The sequence below is a fragment of the Falco punctatus genome (genome assembly GCF_963210335.1).
Source record: "Falco punctatus genome assembly, chromosome: 5".
NCBI lineage: Eukaryota > Metazoa > Chordata > Aves > Falconiformes > Falconidae > Falco > Falco punctatus.
Genome location: NC_137584.1, coordinates 37,047,962 through 37,066,986, shown reverse-complemented (window position 1 = coordinate 37,066,986; position 19,025 = coordinate 37,047,962). Strand labels below are relative to the sequence as shown.

Below are 19,025 nucleotides of genomic sequence, written 5' to 3'. Positions count from 1 at the left end.
GGAATAGTCTACAAGGAAAAAACAAAAGCCCAGTGGCTCAAAACTTATTAAACTAGGCTGGACTAACACTTCAAGGTCTGATTTTATTAGAAATGGGAACAGAAATGCGGGTGCTGGCAGTGTGCACACCCCTGCCTTTTGGCCTTGCCACAGTCCCCCAGCTGGGCAGGCTCTACCTCTCTACTCCAGATCTTGGTGCCAGGACGTGCCATGGGTCTGCTTCATTTTCACATTGGAAGGAGTAGGAATAGGGAAGGGAAAAGTATCTCAGTGATCTCAAAAGCACATCCTCCTTGTTTCTGTTTTGGGACTGAATTGCTCTCAGTTACAGTTCTACAAAGGAGTTACGCTTCTTCGCCTTTTAGCCATGCCGTAATCCCAAGAAGAGCACACTCAGAGTGGCACAAGTGGATTTTTATCTTCATCCATTTTCCCATCCCATTTTCTGCTCTTCATCCAGAGGAACCTCTAGCCAGGATATTCTGAGCAGTTTTCTTACCTTCTTCTTGACATGCTGTAGCTTGCATCTTGTGGTGTCCTTTCAGGTCCAATTTTCATAACTCCAACTAACAAAACTGAGAGGATACCGACAGGAGGAAGAGAAACAAACAGATTAGATCATCTATTTAATATCCTCCTGAGCTCACCAGGTCTGAAATAGCAGTGTTTTATAACAGGTATAATTGCGATTTAAAAGCTACAAACTGTGTTCTCCATCAGAGGTAAGTTCATGTTTCAATCTGGCACCACCAAAGGTGGATCTCGTAGGGAGCACGTGGCCAGGAAGCAGGCAGGAGAGAGGTAACAGCATGAGATGTATAATTTCTGGCTGTTAATGAAGGGGGTAAACACAAAGCAAGGTTTGCTTAATAACAAATGGCCATGATCTGTCAGTGAACATCAGCAGAAAAAAGAAATTCTGAAAGGGCGTCTTTAGGCACTGATGAAACAGGCAGAGAAAACTCTGCCAGGTCTTTAGGCAGCGCTTCACACAGTTATGGATCTACTTCAAATAATACGATTCCATGCAATGTCAAGAGTTTAGATTCAAGAGCTGAAAGGTCTTCTCCAGGTCTACATCCTGTGTGTGTGTGTGAGAAATCTTGTCCTTTAAAACACTTTTAGACCACTTTCTGTATAAATAAATGCAGGTCTGTGACCAGGGAAGCAACTCCCTTTAGATGGCTTATTACCCTTAAATGCTGCAGTAACCTCAGCTGGGATGTAACACAGCTACAGCACAACAGGCATATTTAGGATTATTCCTCAAGCCTTTTCCTGCTAGCTCATCTCACCACAGAATTTTTGCATATTTTAAAATAAAAGGGCATTACAAAAAATTTCTTTTAATTACAGTAACTGATGTTCTGTGACCACAAAACCCACAGGTTTCTAAAGAATATGCAGACCTTTTTGGAAGCATAACGGAAAAATTCCAGCAGAGGAGTTACATGTGCTCTCTAGGGAAGGTCCTTTCTGGCAATTTAACTTCAAAAAACCAAGATCAAGACCTTAAAGGAGCATGGGGAACCCATCACCCGCAGCCCTCTCAATGGAACAACCTTCTCCCCAAAAGTATACAATTCTGCAATATCTAAGGGGGATATTCAAAGGAAATAGAACAGAAAGATTATTTTCTTTTGCTTTGATGATGGGAAGATGAGAAACGTTGAGGATCTCTGGGATGACCCCTGCAGGCTGGGACCTGTAGTGGGAGCTTCTGTTACTACCATGACAGAATTCTGCTTCTCTCACAGTTCAGAGTCTGTAGAAAATGAAAGGTCCATTATGAAATGGGTGTTTGCCTTTGACACTAGACTGGGTGGCTCCTCTACATGTCCTCTACAACCACCTAGCAGAGCTGCAGTCTTCACAGGGATGCTGGATCTTGGGAGGAGAAACAACTGATGAAATGAAGGAGATAATTTAGAGCAGCACTGGTTTCTTGTTATTATGCTGGCCATGTGTCAGGTTGTGGATGTTCTAGGAGAGTGCCAGATACAGATTTTTTATCTCTTGTATCCCATCTTCAGTGGCTGCTGAAGGGTGAAGGAGTTCAGAGTCCTCTGCCAGTGGGTTCTGTTAACATCTGTGATCTTCGGTGAGACCAAGGTCTCTAGGAAGTCATGGTTCAGCCTCTGCTCCAATGACCAAAATCTAATCCTGTCTTGTCTTGTGGCTAAGACTGCGGGATAGGCTATCATGAAACTATTTTGGCTTCATGCAACCCATTACAAACCCCATTGGAACCAGGCAGCTAAAATCAACTGCCAAACAGATCATGAAGCACTAAGTGTAGAGAGAGCCCAGAAGGCAAACCTTCAGCTTGAAACTCTCTCATGATTAGGTATAACCCCACTTCATTCACATGCAAGGGAAAAGTTTAATTAGGAGATGGGAACGGAATGAATTTGGGAGGCTGGCAACAGCCTCCTTTGCGTTTCACGTAGTTCAAAGAGACTGTTCCTTGTGATGTGTCTCCACTGACTACCTGTAGCAGGAAGGCTGAGTTGGAGGAGCTGGTATTTCCCTATAAATACTCAAATAACTCAGAATGAATGAACTTACAGGATGGGACAGGATTTCTCCACCTGGCTTTCAAGAGGAAAAGCTGCCCAGTAGAAACTTGGCTGAAATGGGAGCACAGTCTGAGTTTTTGGAGGAGAGGGTCCTTCCTTCTTCCCTTCTCACAAGAAACCTTCCAGGAGAAATGTGTCATAAACACGACTAACATTACTGCTGAGGAGGTTATAAAAAGAAATGCCTTCCACATAGGCTTACAAGCTAACCGCTCTCCTTCTCAGCTGTGACTGAAACAGCTCAGATCTATCCATCTTCAGGACATACCATAAACCCCATCAAATTGTCAGGTAGTTTCCACAGGCATCTCAAGCATGTTGAAACTTGGTTAATTATTGCTGCTGAACAACTATCCTCCCTTCTCCCGTCTGGGTGGAATTTGTCATTGTTTTTGCTTTATTGTTGTTTTCTTTGCTACATATTTTGCTTGTGATGCCTGCTGGGGTGCTTCAGACATTGAAGACATTTTTTAAAATGCTGAAAGGAAACTAATAATCATAAATAAATAATACTTTAATTTCTCTGAGGAGTTGTCCAGCAAAAAGAAAGAAATCGCTGAAGTAGTTCAAATGTACAAAATAAGACAGAAGGAAGAAAAATGCTTTCCAGAAAACTCCCTCCAGGCTTTCTTTCAATGACCCATTGCAAGAAAACCAGAGAAACAAAAAGGGGAAGACAAATCTGATTTTTCATTTATACTGTGAAGGTGATCTACCCAAGTCAAAACTTAGGCTTGTTGTATATGATGGAAAGCAAACCAAACCCCAAGGTCCCTTTTGGCTTATGCCTTTACAGACTATGTTTGCAGCCAAGGTGCCAACAGGACAAAGCCACTGTGGATCTGAGGAGAAAAGAAAGCAACAATAATACAGAGGTGCTGCCTTCAAAAGCCCTCTGATATAAAGGTGATAGGAAACATATTGTTATTATTATTTCATTTGATGTTGTTATTCAACACAGGTTTCTGCTTTTTCTAAATTCTGCATCTATCACTTTAAACTTACAAAAAAAAAAAAAAAAAAGTCATGTCAGAAGTAAAAATAATTTCTTCCTAGGAGACCTCTACTACTGCCCATCATTCAGGGGGACATCTGTTTACTTCCCTGCTTGAGGATAGGCAAGGATAGGACATGGGTTGAGCTGAAGAGGCATTAAAGAGTCAGTGATGTGCAATGAAAGCATACTTCTCTTTGACAGCTGTAGGCTGTTACATTGTTTTTGTTTAATTGTGGTTAACATATCTTACATTCCATGGAATGTAGATTTTATGGCACTTAACTTTCAGTAACAAGGATTTTTTTTACCCGTTTAACAGCTTGAGTTATGCTCAATATATATTAACTAGTACTTGTCATTCAAGTTTAATTTTTCCACATCAATCTTCTGGTTTCCTACTCAACTGACAGCACAGGCATACAGTAAAATTGAAAGGGGAAGACCTTCAGGCTGACACAAAATACAAACCAAACAGAACCACAGCCAGATCTACAGAGGCTGAAATGCGAATTTAATGGAATTTTTTGGAATTACATTAAATTCTTCTACATGGGACTACGGTTATACACAGATGACCACAAACAATTGAGTTACTGTAAAATAACCAAGCTGCAGTAACATATCATGTGTTTCCTCTTAGCGCGCTCCTCTGGAGAAGGAAAATGAGCTTAAGCTACATGCGTACATTTGAGACTTAAGCTAACATGTTTTTCTTTATAAGTGAGGCAGGTTATAAGGAGGCACACAGTCCGTTACTGCAGCTGAGCTGATGAAAAATACCTCACCACATCACGGTAATGCTGCCCACTGTGCTCAGGGGTCCACAGCACTGCTCAGACTCAAAGTGGCTTTGAATTCCCAAGGGAGCTACACCAGCCTCAAAGGAGAGCCAGCAGAGCACTTTAGGAGGCTCTGGTTTTGCCTTAACTCATTCATTAAAAAAAAAATCCTTTATTTAAAAAACTTTGCCTACCTGCAGTCTCTGTATTTGCAAGCTCTTTATCTTACAGGGCTCTTAATTTTTTATTTATACATGCACCCACAGATTGAAATACTGTGAAGAGCATCACTAACAAAAGATTATCTTGTCACTGAAGGGAATGGACTACTGCTTTTCTCTTTGGAGAATGACAGCTTACAAAAACCAGTCCATAGTAAACAAAACAAATAAGCCAAACAATTAAAATACGCTTTCCCTAAATCAGGAGCTATTTCCTTGCTTTGCTCAAGTTTTCCCAGCTCCACCCTCGCACATCTACTCGGGGGCCAGATCACACTACTGAATTTCAACAAGGGTCACAAAGATGCCTTAATGGCTTTGGAGAGCACATTTAATTTTACATGTCTCTCATAGAGAGGGCTGTTTATGGTTGGTGTTGAACAATTTTTCATTTCTTTACCAGGCAAGGTACTCAAAAGAAATTTCAAAATGCTAAGTAGACCAGGGCCATCCCAAAACTGAAATTTTACACCCTGCTGAAGATACCTAAAGTAGTTACTCTAAGAATTCCTGAAAATACTCGATCTATTGCCCTAAAAGTGCACTCTTTAAACATATACAGGGCTTTCTTTTCCGATTACTATGAACAACAAAATCTATAATAATCTAAACTAATATTTTAAGCTTCCAGAAGGTTTGTTGAAATATACAATAAAGTTGCTTAGTACAAATTTGCAGTAGTCACCTGCAGCTTATATTATGTTTACACAATGTTTACAAAATGATATTATTTTAAAATGATTGCATTTAATTGCTACATCTTAAAAAACACTGTAATCAAATTAACTCTGGTTTTGTTCTTCAAGGGCCACTGAAATTTTCTAAGTAGGTGCAATAAAACAAAGCATGTATGAGGACACTGATCAAGAAGTAGGATTAACTCAGTAAGAACCATAACAAGCAAGAAAGAAATAAGACAGGTGAAGCAGACAATAGCAGCTGACTTGCTACATTTTGCATTTCCTGGAAAGTGAATCATCCTAACATTTCTGCCATTGTTTGAAGTCATTTTGCTGCAGCTTACAGAATTCATGTAAAAGAATTCTTTGTAGCCTAAAGTTGGAAGGAAAATGTTCCCATTCAAAGAATTAAGTGGTTTGCTGAATTACTGGGGGTTTTTTTGCCCAACATAATCTCAGTTTTCATTTACTACAGTGGATGATAGTGTTGTTAGCGTAAAAAATACTCTTCAGGAACCCTTTAAAGGATCACACAACTTTTCCACAAATGTACCACTAATAAGACTACGTATTTTATATAGTCAAGAAGCAGAGGCATTCCTCCTACCCTGTCACAGTAACTCAGGACTTTCAGGGGTCTCTGTGCTTACCCAAAGACATGGGATGACTGCAACTGGGTTGGGACTGTACTCCTACAGGTAAAAGTGGTTTGTTGTCTTAGTTTGAACAATCCACAATGAAAATGACAACGTACATATAAAGCCTTGAGAGTTCTCAACTCATCCCAAATATTCACTGATCAGTCCTATATACTGCACCTATCTGAGCAGCTCCCAGTAGAGCATTAAGCAGTATTTGATACAGGTGGGCTATACATCGCAAGTCAAATGTGCCTACACTGCCGGTACATTGTCTTTCATGGTGCGCATGGAGATGGTTTGGTGAGTTTATTTGGTTTGCTATTTTTTTTTAACTTGTGCTTGGATTCCTGTGATTAAATTTGTTGCCATCTGTTTATGCTAGAAAATGCAAGCAAAAGAAATGCACGTTGCACGGCAAGTACAGTAGTGAAGACCACCTGACATACATTGCTAGGGAGCTACCACCTTCCAGCTATTGCCAGCACATCGAGACTTACTGATGAATTAGCAGAAATATCCTTCAGGGGTACCTCAAACTTTTAACTCCACACGTGTAAGGAGGTCTTGAGGTTCTGAGAAGACTCCCAAATGGATGAGGACTACAAATGTGTATTCAAATCTCACTCCTGCAGAGCTAAATCCACACAGGATGACCTTTAACTTTTCAGTAGCACTGAAGTGAAGGCGTATTATTGCTAAATAAATAAGCAAGGCGAAAGTTCTCTGTGCATTTGCAGTAAACACCATCTGCCCAATACTGCTCTTGCAGACACAGGGTATCCTCTTTATCTCTTGTTTCGCATAATATAAAACATAGCCAAACAAGTGTATACCCTTCCCAAAGGTTCACTAGATGCTATCTTACCTATGCAAGTGCTTTTGCAAAAAGGCCAGGCAAATTCCAGTGAAGTCATGCTAATCACTGAGATTCTGGCAGAAACCTAAAGCTTGAGGTGCATTTTTGTTTCTAACACATTATTGCAAAATAAAATGCAGTAGAGAGTGTAAAGACAGAAAAGTGTTTGTTTAAGTGCTGCTCCTTCTGTGAGCAAAAACTAAATATTCACAGGAAAACGAAAAAAAACAACCCCAAATGAACTTGCATTAGACTCCTCCATCCTGGAGCTGGTGGAAATTTCGTGTGGTGTATGAGCAAATGTATTTGTTAATACAATTATCTTTAATTATTCCTCTATTACTAGGAAATTAACACTGCATTAGCACTTCCTCATGCATTGCTGAGCTCATGAAGAATGGCTTTCTTGACTCACATAACATGTTTAAGCTATGAGGATCTCTTTCCACCAAATTGAGATAGACCACAAGTGCCAAAGACAACAGTATCTCCTTAGCCATAAAGTCAGGTCTCTTACTACAGCATGAGATTACAGAGGATCCCAAATGCAATTTTGGAATTAACAGTTAATAGTCTGTATCTTTTTATACGTGACCTTAAAATACTTATACGTCTTTCAGTTACCATGGTATTTTATCTAGATTACTTCACACAAGGCATCCTTAATTACAAATCATATTATGTAGCAGGTTGGGAATCCAGAAATCATGTTGCCAATAAGCAAATAAACCTACAAGGGCATCTTACCAGAAAAAAAAAAACATCTACACAGCTCTTAGGTAAAACATACTAGTTTGGTGGAAGTTTCATCACAAGAAGTTTATCATAGAGAAGTTTGTAAAACGCCTGTATCTTTGGAAAGTTTCTGGTGATGAGAAAGAATTTTAGGACCTTGTTTATACAGAATTATTGGAAGGGGAGTAATGCACATGATACACTATTGGTATTATAAACTATCTGGCCATTTTACCTCTTTTCTTTCAGCAAAGAAAAAAAATCTCAAATTGAAACTTCTACAAAAAAAAAAAAAAGACTAAAATATCCATATATAAGCACTTTGTGTTTCTACAATACTAGGAGAAACATTTATAGGTGTATAACTGTACTCCTCAGTGGACATCAACTACTTCTACAGTGTTTGCAGTACTTATGATTATGCAAGTTCTTCCTCAGATGCATATTTGCAAACATTCTTATTTGAATACAGACTTTCCATATTATAACTGGTTGATTACATTTACATGAATGCTAAGATGTTTTATGCGCATTTTTATTTGATGCTATAACCAATTTCTAATATGAGGCACCATCTGAGAATAAAATTTTGTGTTGACTGGGAAACTAAGAAAGGAGTTAGTTCTGGAAGGACCAGTAAGGAAAAATGGTATTAATTTACTGAGTACATACTTGAGCAGAAATTTGGAAAATATAGAAATCTTATTTTCAGAGATGCATGCTTTAATTCCAGGAAATAGGACTGGGTTTTGATTTGAGTTACCCCTGAAAGAACGAAAAGGATAGCTCTCTGAAAATGACCTGATCAAAGAGAAGATTAGAAGTTTTCCACTGTAACAACAAAAGCAATCCCAACCCTGTTGCCGACCCACTCTCCAAATTTATATTCCGGAGCAGAAGAAGCTAGCGAAACCAAGCCAGAGAGGTACAGAGTGAGGGAAAGGCAGCGCTGGCTGGCATCTGAATTCAACCACCACCTTGACAGATGATTTTACAGCAGAAGCTCTCTCTGAACTGGGGCAGTGAACAGCAGCTGCCTCATCAAAGCTTTTGCAACTCGGCTCACTCCAAGCAAATCTTGTGCAGCAACAAATCGTTAGGAACAAAAGACCCAACGGCGCTACCAAGAAACAGCAAGTCCAGCACTTCCGCAAGTCGGTAACAACATTTAGGCTTCAGCATCACTGGCAAGAAAACACTTGCCAAAGTACTTCTGCTTACTTTGGGTTTTCTGTGCTTCCCCTGCCTGCCCTCCCCCTCCCCCCTTTACAGCTTTAGAAGCTCCAATAAACCATCTACTTTTAATTTCTTTTTCGTTGCTTTTATAATGGCATACTGAAATATCTTTTCAATTTAACAGAGTAACAGCTTTTGCTATTCTCTGTCAAATCCCAGGTTGCATAGACTATTATTTCTCAGAAAGAGAGAAAGAGCAGGACCTATTGAAAAAACAAGATAATTAGCATTAGTCTATTGACTAGCTCCAAGGCTTCTTTAAGTGCTTCCCTTGAAAAACTTTCTTCAGTTTCCTTAAGTTAGCATACCTTCACATGTTTAGAACCTGTTTATAAAAAAATCTAAAGCTCTCCAGTTAAATTTAATCTGGATTAAACCAAAGTTGATTTAGAAAATATTGACGCAAAGGAAAAAAACCAAAGTGAAATTCCATTGTCATTCCTAAGACTAAATTAATAACTGTGAGTATTATGAGGTGGCATTAACAGCTGATTTTGGAAATAAGATACTTTGGTCTAATATAAGTTAATTTAGACTCTGCTTAAGGTATAATCTGTACTGGAAATTTTTTAATAAAGAGACATAAGTTTATCCAGTGAAGAAACGACAATGCAACAACCTTCCAATCTTCAACTTTAAATTCCTTTTCCTTCCTTTTTCAGCAATAAAAAGCCCCAGTTCAGCCTGTGATCAATTTGCTGTCCTTCAGCCAGTGAGGCCGCAGAATGATAAACAGAAATGTGAGTGACAAATAGTATGAATCACATCTTTTAATTATTACGAATAGATATAATTATTGACATTTAGCTAACCATGTCTTCTACCTCTAGACCACAAATGTCCGGAGCAGTAATCTGAGGGGCACAGTTACGGGGCATTCAACAACAGAGAAGCTCCTAACGTCTCACACCACTTTCCTTGCAGAGGGGACAAGAGCTGGAGTCTCAGATCAACAGTGAAAATACAGTTTCCAAGAGAAAAGCCAGTTTACATGTCAGTTCTTCCAGGTTCACTCATGACAAGGAGTAACTCACCCCCTCAAGCGCTCCTGCTGATTTCCAGAGTGATTAATTCCACTGATAAAAGGTGTCTCTAGGTGCAAGGGCTACCCCTTGGTGCAAGCGATGGGAGTTGATACATACTGCTAAAATGTGTATTTTTGAAGATGCAGAGCACCATGCTATCTCTTGGGGTTGTGGAGACACGAAAGGACTGAATATTAGATCAAAAGGCAGCAATGTTTATGTTAAGGGATGTAGATTATTCTGGCAACCTGAATTAAAAGGAAAGTGGGTGATATGAGGGCTATTAATGTTTAGGCAATGGAAACCTTTTTGTAATCCAACCTCCTGACATAGCTACATGGATAACTTTGACCTGATAGATGTAGGTGGTTAAAGTGGAGAAAAAGTGTATCACCTAGAATAAATGTGAAATGGACTCTCCTGGAGTATGACTGGAAGCTTCATTTCTGCTGTAAATAATTGTTTTAATTTACATGGAAGAGCAACAATAAATCTTCATAAAATTAAAAACAATACTTTATTAATAATGTGAACAAAAATGTAAAAGTTCAGTTGCTAGCAGCTATCCAGAATTACACGAGTAGCACCAAAATAATTAAAACTACTTGTGCTTCAAAAATAATAAATACGTGTCATGACCCTAAGCAGCAAAACAACATTAAAATCCATTTGGTATGTAAATTCACTCGAACGATAACAAGTCACATATCTCAAAAAAGAAAAGAAAAGAAGAAAGAAAAAGAGAGAAAGAAGAAAATATTTACTACATAAATTATGAAAGGAAAATCAAAGAATGCAAAAAACTCAGTTGTGTCTGTACTCATTATTTTGCTTTAATTTCATCTAACTTTGTGAAAAGCCCCATGGGCTAGGGACATTAATTTCTTGCTTTTGCTGTTTTGCTAATTCCTAATGGAGAATTACAAAAGAATTTCAATGACATGAATTGGAATCATGGGAAGGAATATGAGAGAAAATTGAAGAAAAATGCAGGATACTCAGAAAGCTAAAAATAAATTAGTATATTCTAAATGTCTTTCGAAAAGAGGAAAAATGCCCATGTTACAACCACAACCCAAGCTGATTCCAGCACCAGCGAGACAGAAAGAAAATAATCTAGAGGAACTTAAAAGCAACAAATCTCTAGGACCAGATGGAAGTTATCCCTGGGTATTAGAGAAGATCAGGAAAGAAACTTTCGGGCTACTGGCAGACATCATGGAAAGGCTGATAAGTTCCAGATGGAATACAGAAATCAGTAAATATCACACCAGATTATGAAGCGATACAAAATAATATTTTAGTGTGAAATTAGCAATAAATACGGCTTGTAACATGGCAGCATATCACAATTTTGACATAATTTGACAAGTCGCAATATAAGACACAGTGTCAGAAGCTATCAAAGCAAAACAAAACAAATCTCCCAAGTGGTTTGCTGGGAGAAAAGCAGTTATTTTGCTCAGTTTTCACAAAGCGGTTCCCAATTTTCTCCTGCCCAGGCTGGCACTGTATTAAAGTGTTATTGCTTTTAATAGGGCTAGGAGTCCAAATGGGAGTCCAGCCATGCTAGGCACTGGCCCAGTGCTATAGGAGGTCGCCCAGCTCCAGTGACCTTATGTCCTAAATGGGTGAGATAGATGATTCCCAGAAGGAGGTGTCAATGCCAGAAGTCAAGTAAATTTTTCAAGGTCACAGAGGGGTTTTGATGAAGGGAACGTGTATTTTCTCAGTCCAGGCCCGAGTCCTTAGATTACTACACCCAAGTGTCATTGCCTAGCTGTGAATTCAGTGACAGTCCTTCAATTACTCCTTTCTCATAACTATAATCATATCTCACTTCTCATGGCACTCTCTCCACCTTAGCAAATTCTACTTCTGAATCAGATCACTTGGAAGAAAGATGCTATACTAAGTGATATTCCCAAATATTTTTTATTATTATTTCCTTGCAAAATAAGCCATTCTCAGAAATCTACTGACTTCCTTTTCCTCTGCTGGCTTCCTCATCTCTTCCTCTGCCCATCACCTGTCATGGGCCCTGGTACCATGATGATAACACTGCTTCCATTCCTCCTCCCACCTAGGACAAACTCTTAAACAGTGTTGAGTGTCCACTGTTCTCAAACGCACATCTGCTTAATTCATTAAAGTCTGTATCAAAATGTATGTGAACTAAAGCTGAGGGACACTTACTTAAATGGAGTGCTAGCACTCGGGTAAAGGATCAAGATACACAGTCACTTCATGTACTCCAGTATTTGAAACTGGGAAACTTTGGCTTGGATATATTTTTTAAGCATCTGAAAGAGGCGTCTCAGGCATGTTCTTCCTAAAGCTCCCTCTGTGGTCAGTGGCAAGATGAGTCAGACCTTCACTGGGCACCCTCCTCTGATTACATGGGGACTCTCCTAATTTTGGTGTCTCATTTAAGTGTCTAAAGTTAGATGGGATGCATCTGAGTCTCTCAAGGGATACTGTGAAATTCACACCACAATAAGACATGTCACAGATAAAATAATAAAAAATAAACTCAAAGCCATTATACACCACTATGGTAACAGTGGGGTATAGGTGTCTCATCCTAACCCTCTGCCCTAGTCTGTGATTGATGCCATGAACATAAAAGAAAATAAGGACTGTGGTGCTTGGCAGCAGAAAGAGGGACAGTGAAGAAGATTCAGAAAGTTTTTGTGAAACAAAGTTTGACAGAAATATAAAGCAATGCACTGTGGTCTCCGAAGTAGGAAACATATGTCAAAAATAAATGGAATTGAACTTGACCACAAGAAGGACTTTGAAAACGCCCTGGAGTAATAGTAGAATTCACTCTTGAAAATGCCATAGCAATGTCAGGGAAGAGTCAAACAGCAGAGTGACTGGGAGACAGAGGGCGTAGGCACCAATGTCACACACAAAATAAACACCCAGAAACTAGTCCATCACAGAAAAAGCACACTCAGTCATGTTACGGGCTGCGTTTAAAATGCATAAAGGAATCCAGAGTTAAGGCTCTCAAATCAGGTGGAAGTCACATTTTTCGACTTATTAATGCTGGGATAGAAAAAGATAAGATACGTACCCTAATGAAGTGAGTTGCATAGTGGTAACACTGATGGACACATCATCTGCATGACCTAGCAGGTCCTCTCTATCTCTTTTTCTTGTAATGAGAGCAGCTGGATCATACGACACTACATTATCACGACAAGACCTACTGATCAAACATTATCCTTTCCTTGGTCTGCCAAGTCCTAGCTTTGTTTTCAGTGTGAAACTTTCCTCTTTCCCCTCCCAACAAATATTTTAACCAAAGTTAAGGTATCAGAGAGAACAAAGCTGCTTTCAGGATTAAAGAACAAAATCTATAAAAATCACTCCAAGAAATTTAATTCATGTAGCTGAGAAAATAAATGAAAAAAAAATAATCTACTTAATTAAAAGTCTTCAGTCCCAATCCTGAATCACTGGAAGGCACTGACAGATAATATATAAGGAATACAAAAGGATCAATCAACCTGATGATAAACAAAACTGTGATCTGCATAAAATATCTTTTTCAGTGATAGCAAAGAAATTGTGACTGACTGAAAGGGAATGTAAAGGTTAGCTCGTACCAACGCCCTCCTCTCTCTCCATAGGAAATGTAGGGTAAGTTACAATTTAAATGTTCACCTGCAGTAAGAAATCTTGTGTTTGATCGAAAATGAAAAAAATCTCTACAGCTATCAGGAGGTTCTGAAAAAGTGCAACGTCCATGCTGGAATTAACAGTTACAGCTTCCAGCAACTGCCACAGCTACTTTCAAGGCTTTTTAGCTGCACTGATTAAAAAAATCACATGCAGCCATCCTATATTGAGCTACTAAAACGTTTTAACTTTGTGACTCCATTAGAAACACTGCAAGTACTGTGTAAACGACTAATGTATTACATACTGATAATGTGTTCAGTGCCTCCTGTCAGAGCATCATAAATTTTTACTTAGCCTCAACAGCCATTCTGAGCTTGGTTAAGCTATGCAATATAAACTTTGCCTTTTCTCAGTGTCATGTTTTCCTTGGGATATATATATATATATGTAAAATATGTATGTATACACACACATATTTTCCATGCACTAAGCTTTAAGATTTTTTTCACACTTCTCAATTAATATATTTTATTAATTGCAGCTTCCTCAGGAGCCTGTAAATCTGGCAGCTGAGCATCCTTATTTATTTTCCTTCAATGACCTCTGTGTAAGACTTCCTTAGTTTTCTCTCTGTCAGGCACCTTGGGATCCATATTTCAAGCTGGATACTTTTTTCTTCTTATCTCTAGTTATTATTATTTGTTTGTTTGTATTACAGCAGCATCTTACAATCCCAGCTGGGGCTAGACATGCCAGGAATACATAAGAGAGAGTACCTGCCTCAGGAGAAAGTCTCTAGCTCAAAAAAATTACAGAGAATCTGAGACAGGAAGAGGATGGCAGATAAAGAGAAGCAAAGAGGTGCTGTGACTTGCCTAATGTGATACACAGATAAGAGCTGCCTGGACCCCATCCTATCGCATATACACTGCATGATGAACCATCAACATCAGCAATAAAAATAATTAATTTTTTAAATTTTTTTGAAGCACGAGAGAAAGAAACTCAGCTGGGCTGTTCTATAGCATTAAGTCCTGCAAAATCAACACAAGAGGCTTGGTATTATCAGTCTGGACTCATGCATGAACAGGAATAATCATCATGTCTTTACTTTACTGGTGATAACAGTCCTTAATATTACATATCCCTGTTACTATGCCTGTGTAAGGTCTTTTGTCTCCAAGAAATATGACTCATATCATGAGCCTTAGCGTACATTACTCTCAGATTTGAGCTGGGGTTTCTGCATTGTCTTCTGAAGCATCACAAAATTGTCTCTGGAAAATATTTGAGGGAGCACAAGAACAAAAGGACAACTGGAATGAAAATAAAAACAGTGCTGTGTTGCCTAACTGTTAGGTGACTACACGGTTATATAGGTGGAAGGATGAAAAAGAATATAAGATTACTGCATCAGCAGCCTAAACTCTGGAACAGGTACTGAAAAATTAGTTAAGAGATGATGGGGCTGTAAAATGTACCCTGTTCTGTTCCATGCAGGGCTTTGCTGGAGCTGACACTGCCTTCCAGCGCAGAGTGACACTAAACCCACAGGGAATTCTGCCAGAACTGCTGTTCTCCACCCCCTGCTCACCTTCAGGGCCTCCATGTCATAGGGCAGATAGGATGAGAGCAGGCATCTCTGCAGTCACTAGACACTCTGAGCGATTGCCTGCTGGAGATCAGCAGACTCAGCGTTCTTGGGACATGGTACTGTAGTCGTGGCTATGGCAAGTTACGACTCAAGTCGTTGTGCAAAAGCCCCAGCAACAAACCAACCATCACAAGGACAGTCCAACTTATCTTCTTTGTGTCTCCTATTTAACCTTCCTAGCAAACTGGACTTTTAATGCAAGGTCTTGGTCTCTCTCTAAGCTGTTCCAGAGCCTTGATCCTGAATACTTGAGAGATTGTGCCAAGGTGCTGAATGGAGATAGGAGCCAACAGCTCAGCTCTTCAGGTGAAGGCAACATGCCATGGCCAGGAAGCTGCGGAGGGGAATCCTGACCCACTCCAGGGCAGTAAAAAGCATCGCTACTCACCCCACAGCATGCTCCACATGGAGAGCAAATTTCTTTGACTCTGTCATCACCAACAAAGATACCAAGGAAATCCCATAGCATTGCGCTGCATATGCTTCCCAACACACTAATCTACAGTAGACACTGAAGTGTGATCTGTACAGGAGAGAAAAGAAGAATTCAAACACGGACTAAATTACACAGGACTCTGAATCTATTCTAACACTGTGTTCTCAAAGACATCGATAGTGAGATAAATTATAACCATGTGGGTTATGAATATATATTTATCCTACTAGAAACAAATTGTATTTGCTTCACCTTAAAATACAGCGTGTTCCAGTCTCCAGCGTAGCTGTGATTTCTTAATAGCGATCTGAACAATCTGCCAGATTTCTTCAAACATGCTTTTGCAATTCATTTAGTATCAGGCAAGAAGAGAATTGTATTTTATATAAACTGTGATTTTTTAAATGGTCTTTTTTTTCGTAGAGGAGGCCAGGAGGGACCTTTTGAAATTATCCAACCTGACCTCTTGCATAACAGAAGCCACAGAACTTCCCTGGATTGATTATTGTTTGATCTATAGTGTAACTTGTAAAGAAGCATCTAATCTTCATATAAAAATCAACAGTGATGGAGATTTAGTGCAAAAATCTCTTGGTATATTGACCTCTTGGTCAATAGCCCACACTGTTGAAAATCGAGGCTTAATTTCTGAATTTATCTGCATTTGTCAAGCTTCAATTTCTCAACACGTTGTTTGGCAGTTGTATTACTCTTCTTTCACAAGGATAATGTGCATTGTTTATAAAAAACAAGGCAGGCAGAAAAGCGCATCTTCTTTCCAAAAGCAACGATTAAAAATGAATACGTGCCAAATAGCTGACTCATTTCCACACTTCAGTCAGAGCTGGTGCTACCAATTGCCTCTCTGATATTTAATGTCAAATGATCTGCCGTATCAAACTGAAGACATGGTTCCACCGCAGTTACAGTGCTTTTAAATCAGCTAACTTGGTTCTGGTAGCAGCCTGGCCGTTACAAATTAGGCTGATGGAGAAGGGAGGAAGGGATCAGTTGTCTCAGACCAAATGCAGATTCAGTGCCCTGTGGGGTTGCAGAACATTGCATAGCAAACAGGAATAACCCAGAAGGCTTTCTAAACCCAGCTGAACACAAGGCCACAGAACCCATCTGAGAAGGTGGCAAATGCTCAAGAACTTGGCAGCGGTTACAGTACAGACATAGCCATAAGCAGAGGGGAAACCCCTCTCCCTCCTCTTGGCACCTTCTAACTTTCTGCTCCAGCTACAGAAGACAAAGGTCCTTCAGTCATGGGATGCAAGACTCGACTCTCCTCACTATGGGGATTTCCATATGCATGAACACAGCAGTATTGAGTGGAATTGGTCTGGGAAGGCTTGTTGGGTGCATTTCCATTATCCTTGGAAAACTTCTTAATAGTTACCAAATTGGTACCTAAATAGCAAAATCTAGTACAGCAATTAACAAGCTACAGTGAAGAACAGACCTTTGATGTTAGGAAAAATAACTCTTGCCCACTGCCCTAAAAAGCTTCAAAATTAAATCTGCCTTATACCCAGTGCATATCTTGAAGTGATAACTGCTATCCTCTGCCCTGTTCAGAGTAATCCTCCCTCTATCGCTTTTATGCAATATTTTTTTGTTGTTTCTTTTTTTTTCCCCCCCCTTAGTTGGAAATCTGTTTTGTTTTCCAGGATTGAAAGGCAAACTGGAAGGCTTTTTTCCCCTGCCTAGACCAGAGTTCAAGTTACTTAATTTCCCCAGAAAGTATGGATGAAACACCAACACCTGAAAACAAAGCCCGACCTGGATTCTCCCTGCAGCCTCAGGCACTGGCGATTCATCAACCCCTGCCTGCACAAGGCATCCCAACTTTCAAGTCAGTACTTTACAAGTGCAGAAAATGCTGTTTAAATATTTTTTCTTTAAAATACACTTGCAAAGTTTCAAAGCCATGCAAATATGGTGCTAACAATCTGGAACACTAAAGTATTATTAAAAAAAAAAAAAGTTATTTATTGAAGTGATTTCAGTGCATTGCTAAGGCACTGGCTGGCTGGCTTCAGTGAAGCTATTTCTCTTTGTGGATGTGCTGGTTTATAAATCACTCACTCATCGTCAATCCTGCTGGATACCAGAGGAATCCTATTTAAGCTTCTGGTAAGCAATTTGCTTGGTTTACTAAATTTTCCAGTCACGCGTCCATGCAAAAGCTGCTTTTGCTTCCCACTCAAATTCTCCTTTCTGCTTGCTATTTGTCTTTGCCACATCTGTGTTTATTGTGCGGCCGCAGGCGATGGCATGCCTTCTCAGCTAGGATCTGCCCGATAACCGCTGTAGGACTTGGCTGCCTCTCAAAGATGACCTGCCAATCAAGTTCCCAAATTTTTTCATTCATTGTAGGCCACGTGAGCCAAACACCCCAGCAGAGAGACAGTGAGAGGAAGGGAGTGCCTCGCTGCAGATTCTCCTCTCGGTTGGCATTAGCGTTGCCCAGCTCTGGCTGGCTGGCTCCCGCTGCAGTGCGGCCCAGTGCGCACAAGACAAAGGCTTGAAAGTACACCGTGGCCAAACTTTAAGTTTACTACTTAAGTTTTCCCCTCATGTTGTGCGCTTCAGTGTTGACAGTTAACTTGCATTTAAAACAACCCTCTGCAACAGAGCTGTCAGTCGGAGATGTATCTGAGCCACACAGACCCTTTAAAATTCTTCACTGGCTGAAGGGACATCAGTCAGCCAGGAGAGACCCTTACCTCTGGGTTAGGAGTCCGAGGGATACACACAGCATAACCTTATTTATTATTTTTTTCTTCCTTTCCAGTGTTACTACGCAGAAAAACTTGAAAGCAAGGCAAATCAGATCACAGTGTGCTAAGGGAAGGGAAAGCACTGACCGTGTTCCTGGAGGAAGGCTCTGCACTGAGCCTACCACCTTCACCAAAACGCCAGCGACTGGCTATAAGTCTGCCGTGGTGCTTGCAGCAGCTGGGGCCTCACATATTTTACTGAACGGCGACATTTTCAATCCTGTTAACACAGTCCATCTCTGCAGTAGCCTTCAGCCGGGCTTCACACATGCTGCGCAGGAGTAAGAGACTCACAAAAGGGATCTGTTTCAAGAAAGCAGCTCAGAAATTGAGCAAAAAGTGTTCAAGCGAGGGTTTTTCTGCGTACTGGAAAACACATCAACAAGATCTACTACAAATCACACTGGTCACATCAATAATTAAATATAGGTTTTCCCCTCTCCAATTTTACCTAGCTGTCATGAAAACTGTTTGATAAATTAAATCTTTATGAATAATCAACAGCAGCAACATTAACCTAGCAAGCTATAAATAAAAGCAGGAAGACTACAGGGCTTCCTCTGACACAGACATGCGAGCCACTTGGAAAAGGCAAACTAAGACAAAATCGGAATATATATATTTCTCTATAAGAATATAACTGCATTAAAAAAAACAAAACCAGAATAAAATCCAGGGAAACAACAGGAATACCTCTAGCTGTCTTTAACACCCGATCTTATCTTGTCCATATATAACAGGTGGCCTCATGCATATCATCAAGCGTC

The 19,025-nt window shown here is 39.8% G+C and overlaps 1 protein-coding gene across 7 annotated transcripts in view; it reads right to left on the bottom strand.

Moving 5' to 3' along the window:
• Positions 1 to 19,025, bottom strand: part of KLHL29 (kelch like family member 29) — a 410,536-nt gene that overhangs the window by 200,967 nt on the left and 190,544 nt on the right. The window contains exon 2 of one of the 7 annotated variants that reach the window (XM_080388504.1): positions 500 to 575. The exons of the other annotated variants lie outside the window; for them this stretch is intronic. The gene's annotated coding sequence lies outside the window, so the exon portion shown is untranslated. The remainder of the gene's footprint in view (positions 1 to 499; positions 576 to 19,025) is intronic. 7 annotated transcript variants of the gene reach the window in all.